Below are 22,168 nucleotides of genomic sequence, written 5' to 3'. Positions count from 1 at the left end.
TAGCAATAGGGCCTTCTAGCCAACCGTTACAGCGTACCGCGCACTACCGGAGCGTTTTTAGCGTGCTGTGAAGCGCGCGCCCCGTGGTCACGGTATCACCCCGGCGCGCGCTTAAAAAGCCTGCTTTAAAGGTTTCGGGAGTGCGCGGTACGCGGTAAAGGTTTGCTTAAAGTCCCTATCTTTTTCAGAATTAACTAAACAAACACAACACGGTAAATAAACCACTATGGCCAATAAAAAAAAAAAAAAAGAATACTCCAATAAATAAGACCCTAAAAAAAACGCTTGTTTGGTTAGTTTTGGCGCAACATTTGCGCTTGGCAGCAGGATGGTGCAGCAAAAGTGGATTGGCGCACAATGGCGCAGCGCTTCCAACCCTCCGCTTTTGAACTGGAAGAACGAGACTCGGGGAGTATTCCCAGCGTTCACGAGGGTGCAACATTCCACGATTCCAGAAACCCCGTATCATACACGGCTTGCACTGGCGTGACATCAGCGGCCATTGTGACGGAGCGCGCGTACCTCCTAAAGCGTACGTTTCTACCGAGTTGATTCTTCTCGGCGAGGACACGTAGAAGCCAGTCAGCCCAGAGCTCGGGATAAGAAAGTGTGCCAGTGCAGTGGACGATGCCCGCTGGACCAGTCGTCTTTCTTTGGCCACGTGGTCCCGCTCCCGCCCATACCCAAGCGCAGAGTGTGTGGTAGGGTGATGAAAGGGTGATTGGTCCGGAGACTGCGTAGCCGTTCCGTCAGCTTCTCCCTGCGGTTACAACAGCCGCGAGAGGGGTTCACGTGACAGGCTCCATAGGGACCTAGCGTTCCACCGATGCCGCTCAGCAGACCTCGCCCGCTGTTTTCCCCGGAAATAACTTTACACGCCGTTCCAGCAGATCAAAGTCAATTTTGCTATCTTTTCTAGGGTTGGCGCTGATCACTGGAATCAGTGCGTATCTGAATGGTCAGCAGAAAAAAAGCAGCGCAGCAGGGTGTTTAACTTGGCCAAAGCAGCAGCAAAGCGTGACAGTAATCCTTTTGTGGTTTCGGAGTGAAACGGACGAAGACGCGGAAGGGAAACTCAAGCCTCGGTTGAAGAGATAAAAAAAAGTAGGGGCAAGGTACAAGTGCGTCGTAGAAGAAATGGCCCCAATCTTCTCAGGCATTTCGAAACGTTTCGAATTCGACATTTTCTGTCTTCGGCGCCATGTTTCAGCTAATCGAATTTTCCGCCATTTTGTTTCGTCCGTGCTCCGATATTTCCGGGCGTAGTGGGTTCTCAGCCCTTTGAAATTCGACGTTTGGCAAAATCGGCATTTCGCCTTTCGTCGCTTTGAACGCCTCCCGGCCCGAGCAGTCGTACAAGCCGTCAACTCAAAGGGCCGGAAGACGGCTTCCTGTCAGAGGTATCGTTGGCCGAATGCAAACGAGCGACTCGGGCTGCGTCTCTGATGTCGGACCGCAGGGAAAGCCTGCCGTCGGACGAGAGACAGCCATCAGTTGGGATAGCGCTGCCCAGAGTCCATTGGGCGGGCAGCGAGAGCCTCGGTCACGACTAGCAATGAGCGTGGCCTTTTCAAACGCCGGGCGAGAGGCCTTCTTCCGGATGTGGAAACGGAGTCTGCCCCCTCGTTGTGCCTAAACACTTTTCGAAATCAGCCGGTCACTCGACGAGAGCGGCCAGAGAGGAGCGCAACCTCCTCTGGAGCACGCTCCTTCGTAGGACAGTGACGGCACGATCCAAACGACGTGCTTTTCAGCGCTACCTTGAGCGAAATCTGCCAGTGCACCGCATCGGTCCGCAGACACCCCGACGTCGCGCGAGCACGGCGGTAAACAGGCCTGAAGAAGGGTTGAACGCGGTCAACCCATTCTTCCAGTGAAGGGGGCGGACAACACGGATGAAGTCCCTCGATATTTTTCACTTATCCAGGGACGTTAAACACGAAGCGGGGCGCCGGGAAACTTATCAGCCCGTCTTCAGCGAGTCCTTATCGGGGTCTCGTTGACAGACGCACACGATTAGGGGCGCTGGGGTCGGGTTCAATTCCACCTTATTTGCGGAAACTGTGTCCTTCCATCTTGTACTATTTGAACTCTTTGCACGCTGCGCGGTTAATCCGGACCTACTTAACGTACGAGCTTTTATTGGATCCGCGATGGTAGATACGAATCTGGATGGTTTAGCGTGGGATGTCCCTGGATCGGCCGAGGTAGACCAGGGTTCTCGAGCTGCGTGGTTGGTGCACGTCGTCGTCCCATTTCTTCCGCGTTCGTCCGCCGCGGAGGAAAGCTCCGGGCTCAGTCTGTCTGCACACCGCCGTCGATTGGACGACCCTCTTTGAACGACGGCCCGCGACTGAAATCAAAATTCGAAAACAACGGTTCCAAAGTAGAGTTTACAACGGCAGTAAAGACGCCCTACGCGGGCAAGAAAAAGAAAAAGGTCTGTCTGTCTTCGCCGCTAGCACGGCATTATAGCATGCGCCAGTGCGAAAGGCTCGGGTTTTTCGACGCTCCTTAAAGGAGCTGTGCAACAATTTTAACGTTGAAATAATTGGCAACTTCTACTTTTGACATTGTTCACCTTGTCACAAATGACAGAAAACACACCTCCTACCTTCGAAATGTTGCGATTCCGCCGCGTAATCGCGAGGCAAAAATTACAACATTTCCCGACCTGCAGCCACGAGCGGCGGCCATGAGAAACACACGGCACGACGTCCATGGGGTTCTTGTAGAAAGATAGCAAGTTGTGCGAATACCTGCTCGATAAAAGGTAACTTTTCTATAAATCTTGACGTTCCAACACAAATATAAATGCGTCAAAAACCTGGTATCATCGACAAAACTTTTATTATACGGAGTTTTAGTGGCGCCATCTATCCTAGATCCACCAAATTATCAGCTCTATCTGCTACCGCGAACAGCCGCCAGAAGCCGGAGGTGGAGGGGGACAGGGCCGGACGGGTATGGCCGGACCCGGATGAGACTTTCCTCCTTTCACCATATTCTTTGCGCTGCACCCGCCAGCACGTGGTCACGCGGTCGCGAGCGGATGAGTTTTCGCTGTTCACTGATGGCTCTAGAGAGAGAACTTTACCGGAACCCCGCCCCTACCCCATCGACGTCACTGCGCACGTGACCCGGAAGACGATGTCAGAGTTGAGAGATGGCAAAAACCTGAATCTTTTTCATTTTTTTTCAAAATAAAAACTAGGTTATCCAGGCAAAATCTGTTTTCTGCAGTCCACTTCAGAAGGGTCAGGCATCAAATTCCACAATTATTTAAGCAAAGCCCGGAAATTGCTGCATAGCTCCTTTAAGTGCGGTCCCGTTCTGGGGCCGGCTTCATAAATGATCCCATTTCTCCTGTTGAGCGTCGTCGGAGTGTTGTCGACGACCTCGGCGCCCAACTGGAACACAAGAACACGCGGCGTTTCTGGCCAGAGGACATGTACTGGCTGGGACGCAGGGCGCCGGTTGTCCGCTGGACACCATCCACGTTCCCTAAACTCGTAACGACTTTTGCGATTCTGCGGTGCTAAAATATGAAATACTTTACTATATCTTCGGTCACAAATTCATGCACCTTTACCAGTCCCTTGAACCATATGTTTCTAAAGAGGATCCCTCTCCCCTCATTTTTGCAATTTTGACACTCATTCGCTTATCAGATAACTATTGCTCGCCACTGTTCTACCATGACTCAGGCACGTAGCCAGGATTTCGTTTCGGGAGGGGCCCGCCCATGACAAAATGTTGTAAGAGGGGGAGGGGGGAGAGGAGGCCCCAGCAAAATGGAAGATTTCGGGGGGGGGGGGGGGGGGGGGCGTGCCCCATGGGCCACCCCTCTGGCTACGTGCCTGCCATGACTGCTAATCTATTTCATGTCGGCCGTTATGTATTACATTGTCTAGATATTTTTCAAGCCTGACATTCTGTTATTTTTATGCATTTTCAGTGTTTTCGATATCGGTGCTTCTCATCGTAATGTTTCATTAAAATCGGCAATAATTATTGGCAATGGGCTCAAAAGGTCTTTCGCTAACCTGTAATATGCGCAGGCTCTAATAAAAAAACATCGACTGATTGAATATGCGTCAGATCTGACGCAAATTCGATCAGTCGATGTTTTTTTATTAGAGCCTGCGCTTCGTTCACTTCGTGCGCGGCGTCAGCGGCCACTGCTCGAGCAGTGGCCGCTGACGCCGCGCACGAAGTGAACGTGCCGCCGACCTAAATTGGTCGGCTGCTGGCAGCATATTCGTTTCACGAAATGCAGCCGTTAGCGGAAAGCGGCAGTCGGCGTCGTGTTTGAGGCCCGATTAGTCACAGACGGCAAACAAGGCTGGGGGCAGGGCTGCGCCGAGGCGGCGAGCGGTCAGCCAAGACGGCAGGGGCGACTGTCACGCCCGCCCGGCTGCCCGCTTCTTTCTCCACTTTTGCGTTCAAGCTCGCTCGTCGAGAGCCGGACGGCCGGACCCTGTCAAGGACCCTAATCAGTCGGCCGAGAGACACGGACGCCCCCCGGGCAATCTCGACGCACGGGAGCTGAAGGCCTAGCAATGACCCGGGCGCCGACATCTAGATAGAAGGGGCAGACCACGATTGCAGTGGCCAGCCGCTTCGAGACGCGCGCCCTTCACTCGAAACAAGGCGTCCCGGAGACTGCCTCGTTCGCCGAGGGCTTCTTCTTCACGAGGGAGGGAGAGGGCGGTCGCCAGCGAAATCAGGGTGGGGATAAAACGAGGATGCCACCAAATGTTCGGACCAGAGTGTATGATTCGGTCGCTTGGAGGAACCATCCTGAGCAGCGCCCGTTCTGCTGCCGCTGTAGTGGCCTTGCTGCTGCTGGCCTTTGGCAGCGTGCGTCACGCACCGACGCTGGGTACAAGTAAACGTTTTCATCTCGACTCAGGACGAGCTAGAGATCTGCCTGGAGGCCATTCTAGTGATGCAAAATTATCGATAAATCGACTATCAATGCTATCGATAGTTTTTTTCCAATAGTGTCGATAGTGTCGAAGAACTATCGATAGTCGACTATCGAGAGTTTTTCGATAGTCGACTATCGATAGTACTATCTATAGTTTTTTTCACCATCGATAGTTTTCACCATCGGTAGTTTTTCACCACTAGGTCATTCCCAAGATGAGACGCGAACTGCAACATCGGCGTGTCGTTCCCCAGTTCTTGACCGGTGAAGCGGCGGCCGGGGCAAACACGTTCCTCCAGACTATCGGGGGTCGCATGTTGGGCCCCTTCCCCTTTCCTTACGATTGGCCCTCACCTCCCCCCTCAATCATTTACAACGCCTACACACACACATACGTCCGAAGCTTCTCCAATATCTTTTTTTTTTTTTGGAACACACTCAGCGAGGGTATTAAAATGCTCTAATACCATAATTCTTTAAAAGTGGTTTCGTATACGTCTCAAACAATTTTTTTTTTTTCTCAATTCAAACTGTAAGTTGGGTGGTTTCATTTGAAATCGAACACGCTTGTCGGGGTGGGTCTTTCGATTTTTTTTTTTTTTTTAATATATGTAATTGCTCCATTTCTAGAAAGAACAAAACCGCTTTCCAAAATTTAAAAAAAAAATATTTCGCTATACAAAAAATTATTGAGTGGAGCAGGGCGAAAATCTGTTTTTTACTCCGTGATTTTTCTACCCAGTTCTCTACGCTGGAATGAATACGGGAAGCATACAAAACTCACAGTATTTTTTTGTGCGCTTGTATGTTATTTGTACTATTTTTTGTTTAAAGCAAACTACTTTTGTAGTTTTGTTTATTGAGGTAAAAAATGCCAAACATCGTCTCTTTGACGATCCGGTGACATCTTCAAAGCCTTGTAACTCATGAGTTATTATATTTGTCACTTATTAAATACTATGCGGGTGTAGCCCTATACATGGACTATCGACGGGCATAAGTTTTTTTTATTTTATTTTCACTGCATTTTTTATATAAAATTTGAAATATCACGAAAATGAAATTAACCGATATTTTGAACTCACTTTGTCAAAAAAGGCAATTTTTTATTTCGTTCAATTTTTTTATTATTGCTGCCGATCATATGAACTTTCAGTTGGATTGATGCGATTTCCCCCTTTTTTTTTTTGTTGTATCTTCTCTAGAAGTGATCGAAATGGCTGCCACGTGACAATACGGTGACAACTTCAGAGCCTTGTAACTCATGAGTTATTATATTTGTCGCTTACAAAATACTATGCTGGTGTAGCCCTATACATGGAATATCGACGGGCATAAGTTTAGTTTATGTTATTTTCACTGTATTTTTTATATAAAATTTGAAATATCGTCGAAAATGAAATTAATTGATATTTTGAACCCACTTTATTCAAAAAGGCCATTTATTATTTCGTTCAATTTTTTTTTATTATTGCTGCCGATTATATGAACTTTCAACTGGTTTGATGCTATTTCCCCCTTTTTTTGTTTTATCTTCTCAAGAAGTGATCGAAATCGCTCCCACGTTCTCTGAACGGCCAAACGCAGTTTCCGCAGGTCGGCTTCGCTGCAAAAATTATACTGCTTATTTGTGTGTTCAAATGCAGCGGGTAAATTCATTTCGATTGAGAGCACTCGTGCTCGGCTACATTGTATTTTATTAATTTTTAATGATGGCAACTGACATTCCTTAGTTTGATATTTAGCGGTGCAGCGGATGTTCCATTACTCGATGTTTAAAGCCAGGGCGCAAAGGGCGGAGAGAACGGAACGAACTCTTCATGTTGCCAGACGGGGGTCATATACCTGTACAATCTTTGCATTAAGGTCGGTGCGACAAAGTGGAGAAACTAAAAGCCTGCAGAGACATTGATTAACTGCTTTCGCTGCCTTCTGTGCATCTGGGAATCCTTGCTACTTGGCATCAGATATCAATCATTCTTGAACAAAGCCCAACACTTATTTTTAACTGCACGCACTCGTTCAAACAGAAGGGCCACCGTCTCAGGTTCTCGCTTTGGCGCCAGTTTTCGTTCTGTCGTTCTCGACTTACGACGCTGTTTAACTTCTCGGGGGCATCCGACCGCTGCGGTACAAAGTTCAGCTCGCCCCCGCGCTCGATCGTCTCCACAGGCAAGCCGATGCCGTTGTCAAAAAGTTCCAATATTGCGCTGCTCGTGAACTGGACTATTTAAAGCACAACAACATATTGTTTTACAAGTGCATCCTAAATATATTAGCGTTAATTAATAAAAGTGGCTATTTATCGCCAATTGGTGTTTGTGTTCTGTAAAAAATTGTCTTCGCTTCATGCAAACCCAGTCCGTTTTCCTCACTTTTTTTCTGCAAACTGCTTTTCCTTCTTAAAGAAGGGCATGTGATATTACATATTTTTGATATACACACTGACAATAAAGAACAGGCGATTACATGGTTATTTGATCGCACGCGACAAGACGCATCATGGATTGGCGCCCGTGCCGGATGCTTCCTGGATGCAACGAAGATGGGCCTATGGCGCGAAGGGCCAGGCGCTGGGCCGGCGCTACATAACGCGAAGCCCAGGGCAAAAAAGTAAAAAAAAAAAAAAAAATGTCAACAAAAGTTTAAAAAGCAAAATCTGAAATTTAAAAATAACTTCGCTTATACTAAACATGAAGAAAAACGAGACGGGCACATTATCATGCGGGATATCTCTGGTGTGTATTTATTCAGTAGTGCTATGTGCAGATTGGCTTGGTTTTGTATATATGCAATAAATGAACAGAACAGAGAACTGAGCAATTACAAAGGTGCTATCGACGCATTGTGGCAACACAGGCATTTTTCTGTCCGGGTGGAACAGTCTGCAAATTGGCGAAAGGCCCCGCGCCCGTCGGCCAGCTATTTTTTCCTTTGGAAAACTCCACGAGGAGAGGTTAGTTTTGTAACACAGGAATTTTTCTGTCCGGGTGGAGCAATCCGCAAATTGGCGAAGGGCCCCGCGCCCGTCGGTCAGCTAACTATTTTTTTTTCCTTTGGAAAATTCAGCAATGAAAGTTATCTGTAGTGGCGATGTTGAAATTTTACAAAAAGTTCAACCGGCGAGTGACCGCGGGGCACCTCTGTCACTTGCGGGGCCCTGTCCTAAGCGCGGGGCCCGGAGCGCCCGCCCCGCTCGCCCATGCCTAACGCCGGCCCTGGCCAGGCGTGCTGTACGTGCCTTACAAGCTGTGTATAGCACAAACAGATATATCACCCCGGTCTAGCTACATGAAGAGCTCGTTCCGTTTTCTCCGCCCTTTGTGCCCTGGCTTTAAACATCGGATAATGGAACATCCGTTGCACCGCTAAATATCAGACTAAGGAATGTCAGTTGCCATCATAAAGAATTAATAAAATACAATGTAGCCAAGCACGAGTGTTCTCAATCAAAATGAATTTAACCGCTGCATTTGAACACACAAATAAGCAGTATAGTCTTCGCAGCGAAGGCGACCTGCGGAAACTGCGTTTGGCTGTTCTGAGAACGTGGGAGCGATTTCGATCACTTCTACAGAAGATACAACAAAAAAGGGGGAAATCGCATCAAGCAAGTTTAAATTTCATATGATCGGCAGCAATAATAAAAAAGTTAAACGAAATAATAAATGTCTTTTTTCGATAAAGTGGGTTCAAAATATCGGTTAATTTCATTTTCGACGATATTTCAAATTTTATATAAAAAATTCAGTGAAAATAAAATAAACTAAACTTATGCCCGTCGATATTCCATGTGTAGTGCTACACCCGCATGGTATTTGGTAAGCGACAAATATAATAACTCATGAGTTACAAGGCTCTGAAGTTGTCACCGCATTGTCACGTGGGAGCGATTTCGATCACTTCTAGAGAAGATACAACAAAAAAAGGGGGAAATCGCATCAAGCCAATTGAAAGTTCATATGATCGGCAGCAATAATAAAAAAAAATGAACGAAATAATAAATGGCCTTTTTTGATCAAGTGAGTTCAAAATTTCGGTTAATTTCATTTTCGACGATATTTCAAATTTTATATAAAAATTTCAGTGAAAATAAAATAAAAAAAAATTATTCCCGTCGATAGCCCATGTATAGGGCTACACTCGCATACTATTTAATAAGTGACAAATATAATAACTCATGAGTTACAAGGCTCTGAAGATGTCACCGGATTGTCCAAGAGACGATGTTTGGCATTTTTTACTTCAATAAACAAAACTACAAAAGTATTTTCTTTTGAACTAAAAAATAGTCCAAACAACATACAAGAGCACAAAAATTACTGTGAGTTTTGCATGCTTCCCGTATTCATACCAGCGTACAGAACTGGGTAGAAAAATCACGCAGTAAAAAACAGATTTTCACCCTGCTCCACTCAATAACTTTTTGTGACGCGAAATATTTTTTAAAAAAATTTTGGAAAGCGGTTTTGTTCTTTCCAGAAACGGGGCAATTACATATATTTAAAAAAAAAATCAAAAGACCCACCCCGACAAGCGTGTTCGATTTCAAATGAAACCACCCATAGAGCAAACGACGAGTGCTATCTTCTGGCTAGGGTAATCCAGTGATGTTCCCTGAATTATCACGCCTTTACCATAATAAAGTTAGCTTCCCTGTCGGAGTTTGACTCCCTATGCTCGGAGATTCGATGAGACATCAGTGCCTCTAGGGTCACGTGTCTGAGATATTTCTTGAATCATGAGAATGATATACGAGACACCACATCCTAAAAATCTGGTCCTCTGCGACGCCCGTCACTGTTGAGCCAGACGTGTACGTTGTTCAACTACTCTACTCAAGTTATTGTAGTTTAACTACTTTTCTGAGTTTAGTAATTTCCAGTTACATTTTTATTTCGGCAATCAGTAGGTTAATTACTTCTTCCGAGTAACTTCTACTCAAATTATAAACTACTTTCCAATTTGAGTGGCAGGTTTGCTTATCAACAAACGTTCCTGCAAACAAAAGATATAAGATGTTCGAAGATCAGCTGATATTTGCAAAGAGGGGGAAGCATGTGGCGTCGGCAGAGGGGGAGGGTTACGCCCGGACGCAGCGGACGCTGCGAGCTATGCCAGCCAATCCCGCTCTGTGGACGTAGCCCGTGACACGCTTTCCTCGCGTCGCTCTGCCCCGTCTCCAAGGTCAGGTGACATTCACGCGGCCTTGAATAAGCCCCGAAGGCTCGGAGCATCCGCTCAAAGCAGCCGGAGCACACCCGCGATTCGGCCACCGCAACTAACCTTAAAGGGGGCACTGACACCCCAAAGGTCGTATTTATTTTTATTGTCTAAAACGATGCAAGTTGCAGTCATAGACACGCAAAAAAAACCGCATCGCGAAAAAAATTTTCCCGCGCGCGCGCGCGCCTCTTTATTTTTGGCGATTGATTTTCCCGCCTCTCGCCTCCTCGCTTCTTTTGATCGGTGACGTCAAGAATCATGAAATTTAGAAGCTTTGTAGGCGACATCTCTATAACATTTAATTACGGCAATCCTAAAACATGTTTTTTAACGCAATTGCGAACGCACTACGGCCTTTCTTTTTGAAATACCAAAAATCGGGAGTTCGTTGTGGTGCCGTCTCCTGGATTTGTATCCTCCAACGGAAAACAGGCGACACAGCTCAAAACCGGTCCGCCGCAACGCCGCCGCTCACTCCTTTCCTCCTCGCTTTGGGTCGCCATGGCAACAGCAGGGAGTGGTGAAAAAAAGTGGACTCTCAGGACTCCGCAATTTTTGACGGCAAGGCACCGGCGCCGATCGCGCGGGAACTTCGAATTCGACATTTGGAAATTGTTTTTTTACTTCACAAATACTGAATTCCCAAATTTCAAACTTTGAGGGTAATGTCCCGGCATCGTTTTCAATCGTTTCGTATAATAAAAAAAATAATTTTGATGTGTCAGTGCCCCTTTAAGCGCGAAACACATGTACGACGAAACCGTCCGATCCGACGTCCGACCGCGCAATACGACGGTCGGAGGCGAGGGTTCTTAACGCTCTCCGATGCTATGAAAACCCTCTCCCCCCAAGGTCATTCCGGCAGTCCGCACGTCGGATCGGACGGTTTCGTCGTACATGTGTTTCGCGCTTTACTGTCTTCGTACGAATTTTGAGTGACGGGTTAATCTTCTATAATCTTGTAGAGAGACAATAGCGACGTCTGCGACACACAAAAGGCGTTCTCGGGAAGAGGGGAGTTCCTCCTTCACCTCTACTCTCGTGGTGGCCGGAGGCGAGACAGTTACCGTCACTACCTGCCAAGGTTCCTAGACGAGCATTACAAACGACGGGTTAGCGACATCCAGCAGGTGTTCTTTGCTAATCGTTTAATTCGTCTTAAAATTCCTTTTCGTGTCTTTTTCAACAAGAGATTGGTGTGTCTGACGTGATAATGCTTCAAAGAACACAAATAGATCAAGAAATAAGCGCCGAAATTTCGTTGTAGTATCCCTTTAATGATTAGCTGTTATACTTAACGAATCTCTTATGCGCTTTCTTAATTGGAGTAGGGAATGGAAAATTGACTTAAACGTTGATAAGACTCTATGTATGGGATTTACAAATAAAAAATCGCCCCTTGTTTTAGTTATGATATTAATAACGTACTTTAAAACGAAGTTAGCGAGTTTAAATGTTTTCTTTACGCCCAATCTTAGATGGGATAGACTCCACCAAGGAAGTCAAACTAACAGCCTACACCACTGATCTCTATTGTAGTAGGCTGGATCGCGCACCCCGGCCTCGGCAGCTGGGGCCAAGTGTCGCCACCGGCGGCCATTGATTGACACCAGCCAATGCATGCGACTCTATGGGAAGAACGAGAAAAAGTGCCGTTTTCCCCCGTTTCTAAGCTGTTGTCGGCACTGAAACTTTTTGGCGGATTTTCGATGAGCCCGTTGAATAGCTTGCGTACAAACATTAAAGCTGACAGCCCTCGCAGTACTTAAAAATACATATTTTGTGGTCAAAAGTGACTCCGCTGTAATGCAGCTCAATGAGGCGAGAGTTACCTAGAGTTACCGCGGAGTCGGTGGCGGTTTCGTTGAGTTGGGTTTAGCAAACGACAAGCTCGAAGGTTTTGCTACGCGGACTTCGCTCACTCCCGGAAAGCCGCTGCCAAGATGGAACTTCTTTGTCATTCATCAACTTCTGGGCTTCCCCGAGGACGGCCTCATTGGCGGCAAGTTCCTTTGTTTACCCCACTACGAGAGCAAGCTTGCCAGCTCAGCCGTAGGTGCCCCGGTACGTTCGACTTTTTTAATCGGCGTTCAAGCGTTTGACCAATACCGATTCTATCTCCAAACACCCGACATAAGGATCGCAGCACACCATAAAATACTTGCCTCCGAGCACAGCGTACCTGCTTCAATATTCTTGCTTTTGTGCGTTTCTCCCATAGACTTGCGTGTATTGCCCGGTGTCAAGCAATGGCTGCCGGTGGCGACACCGACGGGCTCCCGATCCGCGATCCAGCCTACTAAAATAGAGATCAGCGGCCTACACTCTCAGCAAAAGGGTAGTCCTAGGGTACTACATTTGGGGTAGTCAGAAGCCGTCACAGATATCGCTACCCCCCGTTAGTAATACTAACGACCCCATGGGTAGTCACGCGGCATGCAATTACCAGGTAGTCACAGTGAGCACCCCCAAAAGCAACATGGCGGCTGGCAAGCGACAGTGGAGCAATACGAGTAAGGCCTAGCGAGCTGGACTGCTTTTTGCTAAAATACGATTCTCAAGTGCGTATGCCCGTTCGCTGCCTTCCGTGCGCACTAAAGCACTCCAAAACGCGCCTCGAAGCACCGGCACCGCACCTATTACGAGTAGGAGCGGCGATGTGAGGGGGGGCATTCGAGGGGGTTTGTCCGCGACTGCTTTCGCGCGGCCGGCTGCATTTACTTCGCGGCCAGAAAACATTCAAAGAAGGAATCGTATAGCGACAAATGAAATTATGTCTTTATTGAACAGAGAATCTGCTTGCTGTGCTTGCCGCAAGTGATCCGGCGTTTTCGGTTGACAGCGGCGAGGCGAGGCATCACCGATTTAAGCGGCGTCGGTTCCGATCGTTCAACGCTCCTGCTCACCTGTTAGCGTTCGTTATCCACTTTCAAGTCCCTGGTAATCCCCACCGCGTCTGTGCACGCACTATTCACCGCACGGAACACCCATTCAACTGGCTATGGGACTGATCCCACTGGGACGAGAGGCCGAGATCCGAACCCTATTTGGCTGCTCCGTGGAGCCATGGAGCGCCTCCATGTTTTTCACCGAAATAAGTAGACAATAAACGCGCGACTCCTTGAATTGGGCGGCGACACGCGCCACCTAACGGACAGCGCTCCAACTAAGAAAAAGAAACCAACAGTCTGCTCTGAGAGCCTCGCCAAACGTGCACGTACTACATATTCCACACCACACTTCACACACAGGCGACATACAGACACCGTACAATATCAATATCCTATACACACGACTAGTCGACACCACCAGCTTATATACTGCTGTATTTTCTGTGACCGATAAGGATGGTGACCACTGTCATATTTTCCATGAATACGAAAAGACTGTGCAAGATTGATCCGTATATATTATTTTCCTCGACTGCCCTTAGGAAAGCGCGTATCTCTAATGTAATCCATTGCAAAAGTGAACTGCAGGTTATAAATCAAATTGAATAGTCGCTACACGTCACGTTTTGATCAGTTTCGTTTTCTCGCTTGCCTACACTTCAAGTATACAGAATCCTGTTTAATTAATTGTATTAATTATCGAAACCAGTCTCTGCAATCACAACTTTCTGAACACGCTGGTGCATTTTCTTTTCTCTTTTTACATATCCGAATGACTTCAGCGGCGGTTGAGTAAATGTTGAGTACACTGAGCGCGCGCAGGTGATTCTAGCGAAGCCCGTCCGCCGGTCCTCCCCGAAGTGTTATTTCAGTTGTCTTCTTTTCGCTACAATTGTTTCTGCTCAAGCGCGTGTCTTTCAAATATGTGTTCTATGCGCTCGCGCAAAGAGGACAGTGCAAAATTGCCGCTTTCGGGCCCGTGCCTTCACCTACAGCGAACGCAAAATACGTATGCTAAATTATCTGAAGCCTGGTTCAGACAGTAGCGTTTGACTGCGTTGCGGCAGCGAGAAACCAGGACATCCCTGCTGCTTATATCGCGTGCCAAGACGATTCCTTGGATTGGATTCCACGCTTCATACGAAGCACAGATGTGCCGGTGAGTCGCTTTCGGTTCTGGACGCAACGCTGTCAAACGCATTCAAACGCATTCAATCGCATTCAAACGCAAGTGTCTGAACCGGCCTCGAGCATCAAAGAACGCCGAGAACATAGTTCTCTGCGCTGCATCTGCTGGCTTCTCCAACAGTACTTTTTCTAAAAAAAAAATCTAAACCGAATAGCACGTGTATGTCAACGCCTTATTTTTGGAAATTTACTTGGAATCCTTTATATAGGTAAAAGGAACGCGTGCCGAAAAGGCCTGAAATCCTAGTCCCCTTCAAAGTACTCCACCTTGGATGACACACACTTGTTCGAAGCATTTTTTATCAAGTATGCTCGATGAAATCTTCCAAATGAGCCAGTGAAGGCGAATCATATATGATATATCCGAAGACAGAGAAATACTGAAATACACGGGCATGATCCCAGATATCTGTGTACGTTCGTCCTGTCCGGCCTCAGTCGTGGTGTTCAATGCTTCGTACTTCACTGCACTTGAAAGCAAAAAAAAAAATTGGGTATGACAGGGGTGCAAGTTCGGCGGAACCGAGGAGGCCATTTGCAACTGATCTGCACGCAGAACTGACCGATCATGAGAGCATGCTCTTTACTGAACCGCACAATAAAAGACGACAAAAGTATCTCGTCCGGCGAACATTCCAGTCAACTCACGCCTGTGCGTAGCTTCCTGTGCTTTTCTAGAGATTTGGTTAAATTCCTCGAGCACGACGCCAGCTGCCAGCTGTTTACTACCAGTACATGGTAAAACCCGCGACTGAACCAAAAAGGACAACCGCGATACTTTTTATCTGCGTCGAGTTTTAGTAGGTGCCTGCAAAGGTTGCCTGTACTCTTTGGCATGTTCAGTGATGTGATTGGCCTAAGCCATTTTGGCGCACGTTTCGGAGCAACCAGAAATGTGTTTTGGAGCAGCAAATGTGGCCTTTGGAGCAACCAAAACAGTGTTTTGGAGAAGCAAAAGCGGCTTTTGGAGCAGCCAAGACAGCGCTTCGGAGCAGCAAAAGTGGATTTTGGAGCAGCCTTGGGAAAATAAAAATATTCGTTTTAAGTGATGTACAAACGAAGGGCACTTTGTGTTGGGTTGTGTTCTGATGTGACGTGTTGTGACAGAACTCGCTGCTTCTGTTTTTACTGCTCAGACATCCAGAAGTGTACAGTGCTGTAGGCATTGCCAAGCAATTTCGAAAAACCGCTTGCCACCGTTTTACTGGTTCCCGACGTGCCAGATTTTCGTCGAAAGTAAGCAAACGTAAAACAATGAATTGCAAGCGTCCCAGCTGGTGCCTCAGACACACATTCATGTTCGCATGCACGTGAGACCAACTTCGGCAGGCTTGCTGTTGGGCATGCTTCGTCGCACGAGCGCAGACAACGGCTGTCCAATCAAAACCGAAAGCATGCCCCTCAGCTCCGTCGCTAACTTATCCACAAAATTGTACACAAAATGTAACTTTCGAGCATGCGACAAAAACAGTCCAGTGGCGCGTGCTTGCCAGGCCGGCAAAAAAGGTAAAAGGTAAACACACAAAAAATAATAAAAACCTGAGTGCATCGATGCAAGACATTGCGAGCCAGCCTCAAAAAGTCCTTGGAGCGCTTTGTGCAACGACTTAACTCGAGACAAACAAGCATGCTGTGTGGGTTCAGCGTGCAGACATTGCCTTTTTTGCTTTAGCTCACTTCTCTTCACCAACTTTCTTTCACGGCAGATTTTTCACGTACCGGGGTCCCTCTCGAAAGAAGGCCCACCGAGAGGAATCTAGATAATCAATACTTTGACAGAGCAGTCTTTGAATTAAAGATGGATTTTTGTAGTAACGCATGATTTAAGCAAGAACAGGAATGTTGATGAACATGCGGCGGTACTTAGTTTCATTTTGGAAAGTACCATATCTGCAGCGATGTGGGGACGGCAACACACGACGACGCGCGACCACGGTGACTGAAAGGCAGTGACCAAATGTACTTTTCCCACGGCGGTTGCTTCAGCTCACAAAGTAACTCCTGCCGCGCGAAAACGTGGTTTCGTTTCGCAGCATGACGGCATAGCTGGAACCCGGCACGCTAGCGTCGGAGCGTCTGCACACATCCGCGTCTATCGCTGAAAATATATTAAAAAAAAAAGAGACGAGAGACCAAACCCACAAGAGAGAGTGCGAAACGCGAGACGCCAGGAAAACCATGCAAGACCGGGTGGACTATTGATGCACGGTACTCTGCAGGTGGCCGCTTGCGCCACATAACACACGCCTGCTCAATTACAGCTTACTCAGTTTAGTTTCGGTTTTGAAAGGCGACCTAAATTGGCTCTTTGGCGCAGGCTTGGCGCAGATTATCCATATTTTGGCGAAATGTAGCAGGATGTAGCACGGTTAGCCCCTTGGCGCAGTTTGGCGCAATTGGCGCAGCAATCACATCACTGCATGTTTGTTTTCTGCCAGTTTAGGTGAACTGAGCCACACGCTTGTTTCGACCGGTTCAAATTTGAATAAATGGTAACCAACGCACAAAGGAAAAAAGTTTCAAGTACTTTTAGAGATTTTTGAAGTGACTTTTACTATTGAACGACTGCATGCACTTGAATGTTCAATTCAAGAGTTTATAAAACGTGACTACCCCATGCTTGTCACTTGCCAACAGGGTGGTAACGCTCAATGGCTCGAGCCCAGTGGGTAGTTAAGTAAGCCTGTGGGTAGTTACAGCCGTCAAAACGCATGATGACTAGAGGGGGTGCTCACTTTTTCTTAGAGTGTACAGAACCCTTGCTTGGCCCATTCTAGACTATGGATCTGTTGTTTGGGAGATGTCAATCTACTTATCCAAGCCAAGGCTGTAAGATTTATATTTAATAGCTGTGACTAATTTTTCTCCTTCATCAGCTTTGTCATCTCTTGGGCGCTAACCACTGAGTTGGAGGCGAAAGACAGATCGACTCAAAATATGCCACAGAAATCTCAATGAACACAGCGGCATCGCATTCCATTTTCTACTTTTATGCGCCCCAGACGATCTCATCCATTAAATATTGTTCCATTCCAGTGTCATATAAATTGTTTTAAAAATTCGTTTCTCCCGAAAGCTATTGATGACTGGAATGAAATTGACGGACAGAGGTACATTCTTCATAGTGTTGATTCATTAGCGCAATTAATCTTTCCTTCCCTTAATACATGTCGTTCTCAGTAAACATTTTCAAGGGCATCTTGTTTTTCCGTGTTGTTTGGTTCATGTATCTATTTTCCACTCCTGCAATGACCTCATATGGGGTCCCAGTATGTATTCATAAATAAATAAAAAATCAAAAGCGCGTAAAAAAAGTAAAATAGTATATATATATATATATATATATATATATATATATATATATATATATATATATATATATATATAAAACTGAGAAGAAAAGAAAACCCTTGGTGAAAACAGCAACAACGGACGATTTAATCTTCGACGTTTCGGCCGACATCCGGCCTTCTGACGAAGGCCGGACTCCGGCCGAAACGTCGAAGATTAAATCGTCCGTTGTTGCTGTTTTCACCAAGGGTTTTCTTTTCTTCTCAGTTATATACCCACGCCTTCGGCCTCCCTCCACCATGCCCGTTATATATATATATATGGGTGACTTCATCTCAAATCGGGCAGGCTAAAAGGGTCTAATTTTTAATTTTCACGAAAAAAATATATGTTTTGGGGGTATTTCTCAAATGAAGGAGGGCGCAAACCGCAAGTTTCCCAAATTTTTTGTTTTCGAGTTACGAAGCGTAGGAGCCGCAGTGGCAGAAACTAGTGTTTTTGCCTGCCGTCGCAGGTCGCGTGTTTGACACCCTCTGCTGGCGCTATTATTGTCTCTACACCCTTTTAACGTTTCCTCCTCATTTAATAGGTAGTATAAAGATACCTTGATGTATTCAAAAAGTTTTAGGAATTTGATTGTTTTCTAAAAAAACATGTCAAACTCGTCACTCCGGTAGCTTTTCGGTCAAATTTGACAGGTCATTACTTTGTCTGTACTTAAGGTAAATTTTCTTTAATTGGCTCTACAGAAAGCCCAAAGCAAGCCGATTATAGATATAATAATATCATTATTATCTGCCGAGTGCCCGCTCCGCTACCTTCACGTAAACGTTGTGAAAAATAACAAATGTTTATTTATTTATTTATTTCAAATACTGCCAACCCTTGCGGGTTATAGCAGGAGTGGATACAGTAATATATCAAACAAAATACAGGTGACACAAGAAATTATACATAGAACAATCATTCTCACAGGTGCAACTACTCGTCAGCAAACCAGTTCATCAACTTTTCTTCAAATTCTTCAACAGACGTGACGTCCGAAAAAACACTTGGGGGTAATCTGTTCCATTCTTCTATTGTTTTCACAAGAAACGAATATTTAAAAATGTCAATATTGGGCATAAATGGGTCAACTGACCATTCATTGTTTAGTCGTCGAGACCGTCTTCCAGGAGATCTGATATAAGTTTGCGTGTCAATACGAAGATATTTAAAATACAACAAATAAAAAAACTTCAGCCGCGCAATTCTTCGTCTTGACGCTAAGGACGATAATTGGGCTTCCCTCAACAATGCCGAAACAGACTCATGTCTATCGTATTTAGAAAAGATAAACCTGGCTGCTAGCCTTTGAATGCGCTCCACTTTATCTATTTGAGTTTGTGCGTAGGGGTCCCATATTATCGATGCATATTCCAATGTCGGGCGCACTAGAGTTTTATAAACGTTGGTACGGATATCGGAGTTCGTCCCTCTTAGAGATCGCCTCATAAAACAAAGTTTCCTATATGCTGAATTACATACATTTTTAAAGTGCGTATTCCAGCTGAGATCACCCGAGATAGTAATACCAAGATACTTAATAGTGTTAGAACGTTGCAAGGCTACACCATTTATTTCATACAAAAACATCAACGGAGACTTCTTTTTGGTTATGCTTAAGACAGTAGTTTTATCAAAATTAATTCGCATATCCCATTTTTCACACCAGTGAAATATAGTCGTCAAGGAGTCGTTCAATAATTCTTGATCATCTACAGTTACTATGGGGATGTAAACCAAACAATCATCAGCAAAGAAACGCACTTCTACAGCTGGGTCGATATCTTGAGCGATATCGTTAACATAAACCAAAAACAAAACTGGCCCCAAAACAGATCCTTGGGGTACGCCAATCGCGTGAAATGTTGACACATTTCACGCGATTGCGGCTCAAACAGAGGACATACAACCAAAATATTACATTTCTAGACTATTTTTTCTTGTAGTCGACTAATATGTCTAAAAGAATTTAAAAAATAAAAATTTACAAAAATGGGGTTTTTGAGAAAATCGACCTCAAACTTTCAACATTTGTTATTTCTTACAACGTTTACGTGAAGGTAGCGGAGCGGCTAGTCGACATATCATAATGATATTATTTTATCTATAATGGGCTTGCTTTGGGCTTTCTGTAGAGCCAAAGAAAGAAAATTTACCTTAAGTACAGACAAAGTAATGACCTGTCAAATTTGACCGAAAAGCGACCGGAGTGACGAGTTTGACATGTGTTTTAGAAAACAATAAAATTTCTAAAAATATTTGAATACATCAAGGTATCTTCATAATACCTATTAAATTAGGGGGAAAATTTAAAAGGGTGTAGAGAAAACAATACCGTCATCAGAGGGTGTCAAACACGCGACCTGCGACGGCAGGCAAAAACACTAGTTTCTGCCACTGCGACTTCTACGGCTCGTAACTCGAGAACAAAAAATCGGGAGAACATGCGGTTTGCGCCCTCCTTCATTTGAGAAATAACCCCAAAACATATATTTTTTTCGTGAAAATTAAAAATTAGACACTTTTAGCCTGCCCGATTTGAGATGAAATTACCCATATATATATATATATATATATATATATATATATATATATATATATAAGCGAATCTAAATAAATTAAATATTTACCGTTTCTACGAATTTGAGGAAAAAAGATACTTGCTTAGAGTACGTCACCGAAACCAGAAATATAGCACTCTACCCATCATCATTATCATGATGTCTATTCCCGTGCCGATAAAGAGTAGAACGGTCTGTCGCAGAAAATTGGTAAATCCAACGCACAGATAAAAAGGGCTCAAGCTACGCAAATCTAGAGTACATGCGAGTATCAAACCTACACACGATAGAGGACAATAGCATTGAATGCTGTTTCATGTCATAATGAACAACCGATTGTCTGTCAGTGGCACTCCGAACTTGAGGAAAACAAATAAACTTTGAATGAGAATTAGATCCACTTCAACATGTGGCATATTATTTTTTTTTCTAGAGCTAATTATTTATTTGTTAAGTTTAAAAACTGTCGACCGCAACAACGTGTTTTTTTGTTTGGTTTTATTTAAGCAGAGACGATAAGCTCAATAAGCTGCGAATCTTGGATACAGACGCCGCAGCGGCTGAACTTGTCGGAAATGCGGCGTTTCGCTTTTCTCTATTAAAGAAATAAAGACACTCACAGACCTCGGTTAGTCAGTATTACACGTGGACGTTTCGTCAAAATATCAGTTGCGATGAATCGAATCTTGAATGCGACGAGAAATTTGCCAAGTTAAACTCGCTCACCAGTTCGCCTTCAATGTCGCCCTTGTACTTTCATTATTGCAGTGTTCGTATTGTTTCGTTGTGAATGTATTATGGTGCACCACTGGTAAGGCGTTTAGCTGTTGGTGGGCATCCTCAACTCAGGAATAAATAAATAAAATAAATTACTTTTTTACTCAAGCCTGTTTATCCAGATACTAAACGGGATATTTAATTTAAGCTCGTTTTAAAAAAAATACGACGTATCTTTAAGGGAAAGCTATTTTACTTTCTAAACCAATTTAAAATCAAGAATGGCACAAAAGGGTAAAACGAGAATGAAGTTCATAATTGTAGAATTACCCGAGACTGCGGTGACGAATTTGTGCAAGGAAGTGGATATTCTGCCGGCAGCCGGCCCTAAAACCCGGGAAAAGAAATGCCGGCAGTTGTCCCCTACTGGGTCTCGTTTAAAACGAATTATGAAAACGAATATTTGCAGCTGTAGACTCAGTGTAGACTGTAGAGTAGCTCTGTGGAAAGCTGTCCGCTTCACAGGCAGCGGATCCGGGTTTGATCCACAAAATTGGCATACCCCCTTTTTTTTTTTAACATTTAACAATTTTTACAGGTTTCTTTTTTTTTGTGTGTGTGCTTCTTTTTTTTTTTACAATTATCATTTAAAAAAAATGTGGATGAAACATTGCAGAATTAAATGGTATGGGACTCCCTTTCCGGGGGTGCACTGGGGGGCAGCGCGGCGTGCACGGGTGGGCCAAGTGAGTTAATATTTTTCTAATGAGCAGCCGCAGATTGTCGCCGCGAAAGGCGGTGGGGTGAAACAAGTTCCTCAGTGATACACGCGCCGTCCGAAACTGCCGACATTTTTTTTTTTTTTTTTTTTTTCTTCTTCTCCGGGCTACTGGGCCGGTTGTCGGCAAAATAGTAGATGCTGCGGTTGGGCCTCGTGAACGGGGCGGAACCGTCCCCAACAATCATGCTGCCACAACCTTGAATCGGAAAAGCGCAACCATTACTGCATGACTTCCGTGTGCAAGGAGTTCTCGTGGACGTGGAGCTTGAAATGGTTGCGCAACGCGACTTCTGAAAAGGTTCCCCGTTACGACCCAAGATGGCGCAAGGCGGCGCCCTTCGTTAGAGTGCCTCCATCCTCCGTTTTTCATGGAGCTTGGGCAAGTTGGGCAACCTAGAACTGCTAGAACCACCAGCACCGGCTTCAGTAGAAAAGTGCGCGGTCCTTCAGCATTTCACAAGCGTAAAGTGCGCGTGTACCGCTTTGATCGGTGGTCAAGGTGCGCGAGCTCACACACACTCCTCTAACTTTACCT

General features: G+C 45.4%; 1 protein-coding gene across 1 annotated transcript in view; it reads right to left on the bottom strand.

The window, feature by feature from the left end:
- The window catches only part of LOC115314917 (transketolase-like protein 2), a 46,669-nt gene that overhangs the window by 24,043 nt on the left and 458 nt on the right, over positions 1-22,168 (bottom strand). The gene's annotated exons all lie outside the window — the stretch shown is intronic.

The sequence above is a fragment of the Ixodes scapularis genome, unplaced genomic scaffold (assembly GCF_016920785.2).
Source record: "Ixodes scapularis isolate PalLabHiFi unplaced genomic scaffold, ASM1692078v2 PGA_scaffold2__306_contigs__length_199485367, whole genome shotgun sequence".
NCBI lineage: Eukaryota > Metazoa > Arthropoda > Arachnida > Ixodida > Ixodidae > Ixodes > Ixodes scapularis.
This window is presented reverse-complemented; position numbering and strand designations above follow the sequence as displayed.